This window comes from Schistocerca cancellata, chromosome 2 (assembly GCF_023864275.1).
Source record: "Schistocerca cancellata isolate TAMUIC-IGC-003103 chromosome 2, iqSchCanc2.1, whole genome shotgun sequence".
Classification (NCBI taxonomy): Eukaryota; Metazoa; Arthropoda; class Insecta; order Orthoptera; family Acrididae; genus Schistocerca; species Schistocerca cancellata.
In genome coordinates, this window is record NC_064627.1 from 23,409,976 (window position 1) to 23,424,229 (window position 14,254).

General features: G+C 37.2%; 1 non-coding gene across 1 annotated transcript; it reads left to right on the plus strand.

The window, feature by feature from the left end:
• Positions 1-9,330: 9,330 nt before the first annotated feature.
• On the plus strand, positions 9,331-9,471 carry LOC126163319 (U4 spliceosomal RNA). Its single transcript, XR_007535213.1, has one exon. It is a non-coding gene; the product is annotated as a U4 spliceosomal RNA (small nuclear RNA).
• The last annotated feature ends 4,783 nt before the right edge of the window (positions 9,472-14,254 follow it).

A 14,254-nucleotide genomic window follows, 5' to 3' on the forward strand; every position in this document is an offset into this window, starting at 1 on the left:
CTTGAATTTTGTGTGTATGTTTATGTTTGTTTGTGTGTCTATCGACCTGCCAGCACTTTTGTTTGGTAAGTCTCATCATCTTTGATTTTAGATATATTTTTCCTACGTGGAATGTATGGAAAAAATCTAAAAATAAAACTCAAAATATGGCTATTCAATGTAAAGGCACAAAGTGGTCACAAACAGTAATTAACAAAAAAGTAATTTCATGAAGTGTCGAGTGCGATCGACAAGGTATCTCAAATTGATTCTGTATTTCTGAATTTCCGGAAGGCTTTTGACACTGTACCACACAAGCGGCTTGTAGTGAAATTGCATGTTTATGGAATATCATCTCAGCTACATAACTGGACTCGTGATTTCCTGTCAGGGAAGTCACAGTTCATATTAACTGATGGAAAGTCATCAAGTAAAACAGAAGTGACTTCTGGCATTCCCCAAGGCAGTGTTATAGGCCCACTGCTGTTCCGTATTTACATAATCAATTTGGGAGACAATCTGAGCAGCCGTCTCACACTGTTTGCAGATGACGCTGTCGTTTATTCACTAGTAAAGTCAGCAGGAGATCAAAACAAAGTGCAATATGATTTAGAAAAGATATCTGTATGGTGCGAAAAGTGTGAGGTCATACACGAGTGCTAAAAGGAATCTGTTAAACTATGGTTTCACAATAAACATACCAACATGGCACTCAGTGTAAATTATGAATTTAGTATGTCCATAAATACTGTTAATAATTCCATTGAAAAGTGTCTGAAATGCAAAGATTTGAGTTTATACAGTAAAATACGAGCGTATTTCATGCAATATAACAACAAAAGCAGTGGAAATAACAAAAACACAAAAATGGTAAAACATATAAATGAAATCTTAAGTGGAGCAACACCGTCTCTTGACTACTTGAGCATAACAAACACTGATTGCTGCACCTGCAAAAAAAAGTGTGGCGAAAGGTATAATGTGCGTAAAATGCAAGACAGTATACCACCTTAGCTGTTTAACGAAAATGCCAAGTGGAAGACCTGGATGTGCGATAAATGTGATGACTATGAATTGGGCTGAAAACTTAGGAATGAAAACTGTGCAAATGAAATAATCAGTGTGCTACTGAATGAAATTATGGAACTGAAACTTGAATATAACACACTGCTACAGCAAAAAACTGGTTGTGAACTTAACTTGCAAAATAAGTGTATAAAATGGAGCAGTACAGTGTCCAATGCAGTACTGTAGAATATGGACTGTGTGAGAAGTGTATCAAAACAATGAAAACTAGTGTTATTTGTAGCCAATGCAATGAAAAGTTTCATTTTTGATGCAGCAAAGTAGATCCTTTAATGAGAGAGATGCAGCAAAGTAGATCCTTTAATGAGAGAGAACAAAAAACTGGCGCCAGGCTGGAAATGTAGTGAGGGAAAATATAAATTTTAGCCATCTTGGATTAATAGCAGTGGAGAAGGAGCTGATGAGTGCCACAGATTGCCTGGAGAGAGAGCTGGGTCACTTTCAGACAGCAAGGAGGAAAACAGCAGACGTGCAACAAATTTCTTCATCAGTTATTCTCAAGACAGTGTAGCCAAAAGTGTTCACTTATCGCAGCTGAAATACAGTTTTACGAAGAAAATGCACAAGCTAGCATAACAAGTCAGTCTTGCTCCTTCATCAGTGTTACCTAACTCTTCACTCCAAGATTCAGATAGCGAAAAATCTGTGATAACAGACAAAACAGTACATAGTGAGGCATCCAGTAAAGTTCTAAATGTCGAGAAAAACAAAAAACCTCGTAATTTATGCTGATAGCCATGGAAAAAGACTCTCGGTTTCACTTAGTGAAAACATAAACTTTGATTATTCTGTGTTTGCTATGGTCAAACCCGGTTTAAGTCTGCTGTAGAAAACTGAACAAAGAAAACTGTATTGTGATCAAAGGAGGTGTCAGCGATGTATACAAAAATGAAAGCACAACCACACTGCATAATTACAGGAAGTTATTGACACAAATGCACCACACCGATGTTGTGATAGTTAACGCATCAGTACGATACGATCTTCCAGAGTGGTCTTGTGTAAATATGGAAATAGAGGCTCACAATACAGTGTTACAGAAATTATGTAAGAAATTCAGCTTTGTACACTTGGTAGATGTCAGCAAACTGAACAGGGATGAACACACACAGCATGGACTTCATATGAACATGGAAGGTAAATTAAGATCAGTGCCCTGTTTTGCACGAAGTAGGGACCAATCACGCAACACTATAATCATGATGCTCTTTTAGAGAAGAGAAACATTACCGCAGTCTTTCAGCAACAAAAACTACAATAAACGGAAAGGTGACATCTACATATAGGTATTTGTCTTTGTTAAAAGAAAATAATGTAGAACAACTAGAACTGACAAGCAGAGTAGGTGCACTATATAATTCTGAAGTAGACTAATTAACAGCTTGCAATGAAAGAAGCCTGATGTTCCTTGATGTAAATGTACGGTTCTTAAAAAATAAACTTCTGGAACTTCAATACTGGCTGCAAAAGTTAAACTGTAGCATGTTCATTATAAATGAACATTGGTTATCATGTAGAGAACTATAGTGAAGTGGAGCAAATGGCTACGAATTAGTTACAGGCTACAGCAGAACAAATATGAAACATGGTGGCATGTCTAACTATATTATTAAAACTCTAAAACTAAACTATGAAATAATAAATGTAAGTGTACATTGTGTAGAATCTAACTTTGACGTTGCAGCAGCATTGTTGCCAAAATTGGAAACTATAGCAGTGTCTGTATATTGCCCTCCCAATCACAATGATGATTTGTTTATAGAAAGTCTTCAGAAACTTACAATCATGTTACACGAGTATAAAAACTGCAGAGTTTTAACACTTAAAGACATTAATATAGACATTAGGATTAGGAGTAAACTGTAAGCAATTCACTCAATACACTGTCACTAAATTTTTACTGTATAAATGACAAGCCCGCCAGACTGAATGCATGTTTGGATTACATTTATCTGTAATTTTCACATGAGGATGTCAATTCTATACGACCAAATTAGGTATTTCTAACCACGATGGAGTGTGGCTAAGAATTCCTCTAGATCACGAAAAGTACAGTTGCCAGGAAATAACCAGACCTATTAATGAACAGAATCTAAAATCTAGTTTAATATTAATAGACTGGAATGAAATACGTACTTATGATATGGATGAGATCATTGAAGAAGTATGCTCTAGATATTATAAGAAAGATTACAAGCATAACTCCCATTCTAAGCCAGAACATTTAATACACTGGTGTACACCACAACTAAATAACTTAAGAATCTTGATATTCCTGTATTATGATAGATCATAACAATAAAGCAGATAGACATAAACACAAGATCATCAGAAAGCGCTGAAGAACTGGAATCAAGACAGCAAAATGCAAGGCCAATGGTGGATACATTCTTAACTCTTCAAATAAATGTAAAGTGGCATGGGAAGTTATAAAAACTGAAATTAATTGTCAAAAGAAAGATAGCAGCATTCCAATTCCTCCTGATACACTAAATAAATACTCCGCCAATCCTTTACCAGAAACTGACGTCAAGGAAGATGTAAGCGAGGCTGAAGCACTGCTGCCAATCTAAATGTTTTGAATGGAGTCATGTAACTTGCCGACAAATCATCAAAGCAATAGCTAAATGGTTTAAATGGCTCTAAGCACTATGGGGCTTAACATCTGAGGTCATCAGTCCCCTAGACTTAGAACTGCTTGAACCTAACTAACCTAAGGACATCACACGCACCCATGCCCGAGGTAGGATTCGAACCTACAGCTGTAGCAGCAGCACAATTCCAGAGTGAAGCACCTAGAACCGCTCAGCCACAGCAGCCAGCAAAAGCAATAGCTAAACTCAGTAATTCCTAAACAAAAAATTACTATGGCTTTTCTAATTTTCTTACTAAACAAGTAAGAAGAGAGATAATAATGGCCTTAACAAAATTGATAAACAAAATATTAACAGAGGGAGTGTACCCAGAATGTCTAAAAATATCCATAATCAAGCCAGTCCATAAGAAAGTAACACATCATCACTGACAATTACCGACCCATTTCACTAGTCCCAACTATTTGACAGAGCACTGTATGCACCAGCAGATGAACCAATATTTTGAACGTAATAACCTAATCTGTCCTGCACAGTATGGCTTTAGATCTACCCTCTCTACTTTGAAAGCAGTTGACAGTATTGTAACAAAAGTATATGACTGCTCTGAAAATAAGTCAGTTAAGTTGTGCATCACTACTTGACTTAGAGAAAGCCTCTGATACAGTGTCCCATGTTGTCCTAATAAGAAAGCTACAGTACAATGGAATTGGGGAGAAGGCCCTCCTCCTACTGCAGTCATACCTAAGTAATAGAAAACAGTGTGAGTGAATAATCAAAAATCAGATCCTCTATCTTTTAATAAAGGAGTGCCGCAGTGCTCCGTTCTTGGGCCCTTTCTGTTCGTATATATATCTTCCATATTGCCCTCCGACACTGTATTACATGCGGATGACACCACATTAATAGCTCAGAATACTAACATAGATGAGTTGCAGCTAAATGTAGCAACAGCACAAGAATAGTAGATTTGTGTACCTCCTGGTTTCAGGCTAATGCACTACACATAAATAACAGCAAAACAGAGAACATTGTATTTAATGTGAATACCCCCAAGAAGGAAAATAAATCAGTGAAACTTCTTGGATTCCATATTGATCAAAGTTTAAGCTGGGATATACATACAGGCAAGTTATGCTCCTGACTCAAAAGTCTGATTTATCTGCAGTTTAAGTTGAGAGGCCATGTAAGTGAAACTTTGCTGCTCTGTACATACTTTGCTTTTTTTCAATTCCCTTCTGATATATGGAGTTTTGCTATGGGAAAACTCACCTGGATCTCAGACTGTATATAAACAGCAAAAAGAGGCCATTATATGTATTGTGGGACTCACGCCACGAGAATCATGTGGACACTATTCCAAGGAAATGAATTATGACAGTACTTAGTTTATATATTTATAGCTGTCTAGTATACACAAAATAACACCTAGATAATTTTGACCTTAGGATGTCAATTCACCATCATAACACTAGTCAGAGATATGCAATTGACAAGCCCCATGCCAGACTATCAAAGAACCACAACAGTTATAAATAACTTGGTGTCACATATTTTAACAAACTACCTAAAAATGACCACTCATTGCCCCTGAATAAATTCAAAAGAGTAACAAAAAAGTGGGTAAAAAGCAAGGCCTTCATTACAAGAAGGATGTGTAATAAATGGTTTGGAGTTTTGAGATGAGACTATACTAAATTATAAATTTTAATATTTTATGAAGCTACCAGTGTGGTGTGTTGATTCACGGTGCCATATTGTATAAGGCAATAAAGAGAGAAAATTTATGATTATCATAATTGTACACAGATAATTTAGATACAAAGAGACAAACATGATATGTTGATCCATTGTGGCATGATGTATTTGGCTTGCAAAAAGTTATCAGTTTGTGTTAACGTCCTTTTCTGAAATTGTTACTTATGTAAAAGCCTCCTTGCAACATAATTAGGCAAGGATAATTTTTGTAAAATAACTGTAATGCTGTAACTATAGAACATATGACAACACCAATTACATGTAAACATGTTCAAAGATGGATAAATATTCTATTCTACATCAGTCAAAACTAAAGGCTGTAAGTTCAACTAAATACCTAGGAATTACAATTACGAACAACTTAAATTGGAAGGAATACATAGAAAATGTTGTGGGGAAGGCTAATCAACGACTACGTTTTATTGGCAGGACACTTAGAAAATGAAACAGATTCACTAAGGAGACTGCCTACACTATGCTTGTCTGTCCTTTTAAAATAATGATGCGCAGTGTGGGATCCTTACCACATAGGATTGACAGAGTACATCGAAAAAGTTCAAAGCAGGGCAGCACGTTTTATATTATCACGAAATAGTGGAGAGAGTCACTGAAATGATACAGGGTTTGGGATGGACATCATTAAAACAAAAGCGTTTTTCGTTGCGGAGGAATCTTCTCACAAAATTCCTATCACCAACTTTCTCCCCCAAATGCGAAAATATTTTGTTGACGCCAATCCAAATAGGGAGAAACAATTACCATGATACAATAAGGGAAATCAGGGCTCATACAGAAAGATATAGGTGTTCGTTCTTTCCCTGAGCTATATGAGATTGGAATAACAGAATGTGGAGGTGGCTCGATGAACCCTCTGCCTGATTTGCAGAGTACCCATGTAGATGTAGATACAAGTGCCACATTTTAAATATTCAGGTTGCGAAATCAGTTACAACTATAATGATATAGATGAAAAGCTACAAAGTTTTAAGCAATATGTGGCACACGAAACACTTTACAGAAGCCAAAAAGATGGACTGCTGTAGGAAGTGAGGGTTTGATAAATAAAAACAAGCTGACAGCAAAATACATGCAGCGAGGATGAGATTTATGAGTAGAGGGTAAAGAGACAGTGACAACATGTGAATAATGAAAATTGAAAGACTGCAAAAGAAAATCCTGATATATAAGACTACAATGTAACACTGAAAACAGTTATAAATAATTATTTACACAATTAATGAAAAATTACAGATTTTATGAAACAGGCAAAAAAAAACTGACCAAAAATTTTTAATACTGCAGAGAAAATGCCACACAGGAACAAAAATGCCAGTAAATTTTTAGACTTCCATGTGACAGCCCATGCTTGCTTTTATCACTATTTTGGAATTAGGAATTATTCCATTTGCTGTATGCGATACTCAATAGCATGGTGAAGCATATTTTACACAAAGTACAAAACTGTCAGTTGTGTATACTTTTCTTTTCTTTAATGATATTAAATAATTATGTTTGCAGTACTTATGAAGTAATCTATGCAACCACCAATTTCGCATACACAATGTGATAAATTTATTTTCAAAATGTGTCATTTTGTGCCATTGTGGTATTAAAAAATATGAAAGTTACAAACTTTTACGGTCCATAAAGTGAAAATGGGGAGGAGTGGATGGGAGGGAGGGAGGGAGGGAGGGAGGGAGGGAGGGAGGGAGGGAGGGAGGGAGGGAGGGAGGGAGAGAACTTAAAAAAAAAAAAAATAAAACGGTTCAAATGGTTCTGAGCACTCTGGGACTTAACATCTGAGGTTATCAGTCACCTAGAACTTAGAACTACTTAAACCTAACTAACCTAAGGACATGACACACATCCATGGCCAAAGCAGGATTCGAACCTGCAACCGTAGCAGTCGCACGGTTCCAGACTGAAGTGCCTAGAGCACTAAAATTTGGTATGGATTGCATAATTTAATATGCCACGTATTTGTATGTCACAGATAGTATACAGAATATATATCATACCTAATAAGGGTCAAAACTCTCTCATTCCTTTATAATAGAATGTTTTTGAAACATATAACAAAAATTTTCAAAGTGAAACATATGTTATCTGGAACAGATTCAGATCAAGATTATTTTATAGATGGAAACAGCAGTCTTTTAGGCCAGTGATGTATGAGGAAATTTGGACACTAGTACAATACACCACACTTTTAACATGGTTATGATTCTAAATATGAATGATCGTATTTCACAAACTCACTTTTATTACACTGGAGATCTCATTACTAACAATGTCATTAGAAGTAATTAAGGAAACTACATGCGTTAGCCTATAGAAAACATGGTACTCACAATACCTACTACTGAACACAGAAAAGTCACTGAGCCTTGCATGAAAATGAGAGCATGCAACTTCATTCACATTTGAAGTGAACTTGCAGTCCTTGTTTCCAGCTGCAGTATATAGCTTCATATTCATTCTAGCAACACTTTGTCTTGTAGAATGAAAAGCTGTGACAAAGTAGTTTCCTACACCCCTCCTGTTTCGATTACACTATTATGTTCAGAAACTGAAATATTGCGAGATACACTTATTTGGTGAACACACAAAGTACTCTAACTAAACTGCAGTCTCCATTAATTTGATATATTTTATGTTTGGTCTACTTATGCCTCAAAATATAACTAGTAATGTCCATACAGCACTAATTACAATTTTTTTTTTTAGCTGCATCAAAGTTGAGAAGCAAGAAAATAAGCCCTTGAGTTTCTGATATGGTACAGAAAGATACTCAAAAAATAAAAATTAGGGATATTTCTCAACCAATTCTGTTACTAAAAAGAGCGCTGTAAACTACACTTTTTTTTCTACAGCCCAACGTGTTTAAAAATGCACGTACACATTAAACCGTTATACTCAAAACTATCTTAGGCAATGAATCTGGTAATAATCTGCGATTACATAATCTAGATGTCATGACTTCTATCCCAATATCGTAAATTAGAAAATTACTATTTTTTGGCAACCGCACACAAAATAGTTTACCATCAGTCAATTTACAGTATAGGCCTATTAAAAAAATCTGTTTAGAAATGCACACAGATACTTTAAGTCGCTCCTCCACGTCAAAAATCTTGTTAGTCAACGTATATTAAAACCACGGGCAGAAAGCAAAATGCAAACCGTATTATTTTGAAATCTGCTTTTCTGGCGTACATTGTTTTAAATATTTGTTCCATGGAGACAAATCCCTTATGGTAATTCATGGAAACTATTGGCATTACTAAAAATGATTTTATTTTTCAGGAATTTCAGCATACCATTTCACATACAAAGACTTCATGGACGAATTAACGACAGCACAACACACAATCATTCATAATACTATAACTGACAAAAATATCCTTTGCGATCACATGACAGCACTAGATTTGATTTCTGTTTATGCGCAAAATCTGTTGTAATGAAGTTCCACACCTAACGAATCCCACACAGAAATAACAACAATATCACAAAAAGCTGCACATACTACGTATCATCCAATCAGAAATGAATATGTACACAAACGTCTATCCGTCTTATTCATCTGCGCGGATGCCACCATGTTTCCTGTTTACGAACAGGGCACACACACTACGTCATAGTCTGTAGTAGTGATGATGTGTCTCATGTTGTCACATCTAGATGGCACTATGCTACAAATTATAAATCTCACTTTACGTACGCAAACATTTGCAACATAAACTTTTTGTCTGCACAATACGCTTGCGGCCGACTTTATGTATATCTTTTCTGTACTATGAGTCACCACGGAGTAAAGATAAGCATTTTTTTTTGGGTGATATGGTGAAAGTTCTCGTATACATTAACAGCTGTGTTACGGCATAAATTCCACCAATAAAAATGCAATGTTACCTTTGCGCAGTGGCAATATCGTAACCAATGAGGTTTATCCGAGGTGCGATTATTGCTAGTTGAAAACTTATACCAATACCCCGCCTAGTGGACGTGAAATACCGTCCGCTACGGCAATTTTTGCAAACTCCTTCGGGAGTCATATCTAGAAAGAAACATAGAAATGAACTAATTGTAACATAATGTGTTGTGCCAACGTGAATGCAACCTCGTCTAGTGGAAAATTGCTTGCATCAACGTTGATGTAGTGTAGCTCAAATGGCTCTGAGTACTATGGGACTTAACATCTGGGGTAGTTAGTCCCCTACGACATAGACCTACTTAAACCTAAGGACATCCATGACCGAGGCAGGATTCGAACCTGCGGTCGCACGGTTCCAGACTGTAGCGCCTAGAACAGCTCGGTCACACCGGGCGGCTGATGTAGTCCTGTCAACGAAGACAAAAATAAGGACGAGCTGGGGAAAATTCGTGTAGTCGCGAGTTTTTGTACATTGGTAGTGGGCGTCATGAACAACATAATAAAAATCCACACCTGTGGGTTGTGAGAGTTTGGGTGCGGGCGCATTTAACGGTCACCATTTCATGTTTTTCTTGAAAAATTCGAAAACCGCGGCTTTTAGCGTAACAGTTACCCAGTGCATAATTAAACTACATTAATTTTTCTATATAAACGGACCTATTCACTTTATTTCTAGAATTAATAGTTCCTTCCGCAGCACGCCTTATGACTCACTGGTGACGCAGTTCGCAGACACGCCTGGAGAGACTTTCTTTTGTACTGCTAGTAGGGAAATTGTCATCCTGTACGACTGTTGTGGTTTCCTTCTGCGAAAAGTCATTTCTCACGCCATAAGAATAGTTCGCTCTTTAGTTTACACACAGAATAATCGAGTATTGCCTCCCCAGCATTTCCTGTCCAGTTTTCTTATGTGAGTAGGCTACACAACATCTCTGTGCTCATGTTTAAGTAGTGGAGTAACATTCAGTTCATTACGTGAATACTTATTTGCCGTAATTAACGGCGTTTTTGTAAAAAAAAATATTTTCCTATGAACAATGACTGAGAAGTGTTTCGTCTGTGAGAATGATGTTATCAGTGACTTATGCAATGCTGATACGAAAAGGAATTCGTGGACTGGTAAATCCCAATTATTTGAGAAAAGACGGGAACGCTGATAGTTTGAGAAACGAACAACACAGTGAGGTTCATGCATCTTGCAGAAAAGTTAAGTCAATTAAAACATTTCTAAGAGAGGCTGTTTCAAAGGAACAGCCCTCAACGTCAGCTGAAATCAAACGTTTGTGTTCAGCTGAGGCGAAATTTGATTTTAAAACTGTTTCTTGTGGAAGCTATTGATGATGATTTTTTTCGATAAACGGAAGACAAAACCCCAAAAACTGCGGAGAAAGGTTCTATCCTTCAATTAAGCTAATACAATTACAGTTCGGGCAGAAGAGAGGAAGGATGTAAAGGAATAAACCGTCCAAAGATGGGGATCAACACACTGTAGATGCAAGATATCACGAGGATTGCTATAGTAAGTTTTTTATAATTTCAGCACCTAAATCCAGAAAAAGTGAACGCCCTGAGGATGACGAAATGAATGCATCAGTGTAGGAAATAGTCAATTTCATACAGAGAAATGACGACTGCCATTTCACCTTAAACGACTGTTGCAGCATGTTTCAGAAACGTTACCCACATGAAGGCAGCCAAGGACACACTGAGAGAAAAGTATGGAGACGGCATTGTTTTCAGCACAATGCACACCAGGAAAACTGTTGTGTGCTTTCGTAGTTCAGGTGAAAAAAATTTTGAATGGTGCATGGTATTCTTCGAATTACAAAGTCGAACAAGCCGAACGAGAAATAATTATAAAAGCAGCTGCCACTACCATCTCAGAAAATATGATTGCATATGATAGTTCTGTTTTTCCAACTTGTGGCAAATTCAGTAATGGGGCTGAGGAAATGGAACCTCGAACACACTGTGTCTTCATGGACTGCATTTCTAAGAAGAAAAGGGGAAGACACGCTGCCGTTTGTCCTCGATCATTCATATCACCTACAATACATGCTGTCCCTCTCTTCATTCACATGAAGTTTGGACTAAAAAACTTATCAATCTAATTGCTGGTTTGGGACGGTGGAACAACAGTTGGAGCTATCAACACTCTATCACAATGAAAGACTGCCCCAACACTTTGTCAATATATATTCGACAATGTCGACTTAAACGCCTGCACTATCACAGCTGGAATACGTTTCACAGCATGTGGGGAATCAATTGCTTCACCCCAGCCTCAGATCTTCCACTACCTGAAGAGATCCAGAGGCTTATATCGGCTCCCTGTCCCACAAAAGTAGGCCACCTAGGAGTTACGGAACCCCCACCTACGAGTTATGAAATCGGACAAACAGTGCGTTAAGGCATTGACTTGGACATTATTAGTCTCATTCCAGCTTACATATTATCACCCACTATATCAGATATACTGTGGATGTGTGGTAAGTGGCTCCAGTCCATACTGTCGTATGTATACGAATGGTACATGGTTAGTCAGGGAAATGATGACGATACAGTGGTTGATTTTTGAGATGTACCCATTTCGATATAGACATTACTTTATGTCAACTAATGTAGATTTTCTATTATTTCTACGTTCAATGAGCGTTAAACACACTATTAAACAGTATTTTTAATAATTTCGGGCTCCTTTCCTTGCAATGCGGAAACAGTTCTAGCGAAAAAATGAATAAAACCTTTCTTGTAGGATACTTAATGTACTGGGAAACAAGTTCGACAGAAGCCGCTGTTTTCGAGTTATTCATAAACAAGTTAAGAAAGTGACCTTTAAAAGTCCCACACCCCAACGCTTACGCCCCCAGGTGGAATTTATCAGCATGTTGTCCACGACACTCCCTATCACTGTACTAAAATTAGCGACTACACAAATTTTTTCCTCTTATTTTCCTTCTTCGACTGGACTAATACGCGAATTTGATAGGTGGTTCTGGCAACTTACACAGCGTTCTGCACATTAAGACTATGTATCAAGTACTGTACACTATAAACTGAACAAATTTCAATTACAGAGCCTTCTTTTATCAATATAGAAGAGACTGTGAACTGGGTTTGAGATATCCTTCACATAAAACGAACAAAGTAGAAGATTTCCGCAGCAAATACAGAACTACAACGATTACTGTATTTCCATGTGTTTCTTCCAAGTTTTAGGAAGGTAGACTTATGCATGCAACGCTTCTTACAAAACGATTTTGCTTTTTCCTGTGAATTCGCTCCAGGATTCCTCTGTACATTCGATTCTAGAGTACTGAGCCTGTCTTAACAGTACAGCTATTAAGACTTCATTCATGTCACAAATATTACTTAATCGAAAGAAACTTCGTGTTTCCACACAGTCGCACGCAACAGACAGGCACACAACTGATTTCGGTTATTCCGTGTCCTACGAGACTGTGACTGGGTACAGCAAAGAGTCAAGCCGTGAGCGGATGGTCTCGTTAAAGGGTAGTCAAACATTTTTAAGTACCACCCACTTTTTATCTCTGTTAGTAGAAAAATTTTCTAACCGCCCACCGGTTCCATAGTAATGGTGATTTATAAAGTAACGAAGTATGTTCATAAAATTTATAAAGCAGAGTTACAACAAGTTAAGGCACATAATAATACCTACCGAACACTTCGTCACAATTTTTTAATGTCATGTTTTTAAAATCCACACCGCCTGCCGCCCATCATAAAAACTGGAACGCCTACTAGTTGTCCGTAAGGACCAGGATGACTACCATTGATCTAGTTGGACATGCCATATCATTCCTGCAAACGCCTATTATTCACGCAATGAAACTAGTCATCGGCCTTCGTTACTAAAGATGAACACGAAGGACGGGCGTCCGTAGTTCGATCCGTAGACTTCCGTATCGAGGTCAGTTCTATGACATTCCCTGATGGTATTTCTTGTCATACAGTCATTTCCTGGGATTCTCTATTCTATAAGAATAAATAGCTAGTGCCCTGAAAATCAATCTGACACGTGAGTGATCCCCTTTGAAGTATGACCTCTTGAAGGTGAGCCTAAACTGATTAATTAAATTTTCGAGTAGACTCTGAACTTAGGTAGCTCAGTTACTGTTTGAGCAATCTAGATGCCACTTGCGCAGCTTTTTAACATGCTTACAGGCGGCAGATTACTAAAGAATCAGCTTCTGAAAATTATTCTTTCAGTAGGAACAGGCCGATAACGTATAGTCAACATTTGTTACGACAAGATTTATAAGCCATTTCGATACCACATTATGATGAATGTACCATAATTTGATCTTTTGTTCTGCAACTGAGCTGCTGTACCCAAGAAGATGAACAGGATCACAAAGTTTCAGCATGACAGCTCTCTTAGATACTGAGCAATGGTAAACAAAGCTGACGATTTATTCATTTAAGTCGCGATGTAAAAAATTAGCATTTACAAAAGGATGGCTAATGTCCAACCATGTTACTTATGGCGATGTAATTTGGCAGTGCATCATTCAAGTCATATATGTGCACCCTGTAAAAATTTCATCAAAATTGTGAATTGTCGAATGGGAAGATTATCTAAATATAGGCCACTTGACATGGAATGACCCATACGGCTACGCACTGTAATATGCTTACTGAATTACTGATTACTGAAATACTGAAGAGCATTTGTCTTTTCACGGTAAGCCAGATGTTTTCCTCTTATATTCAATTTAGAAATAATGATGAATTTTTATCTGCTCATCATTTTCTCCTGTTGATTTCTAAAATGCACTTTTAGTATCGTACCATAGTTATGAACATAAGAAACTAACAGTGTAACTACAGTAAAACCGGTTTTTTACATTCGCGGACTGTATCTTTTCCCGCCATTTTC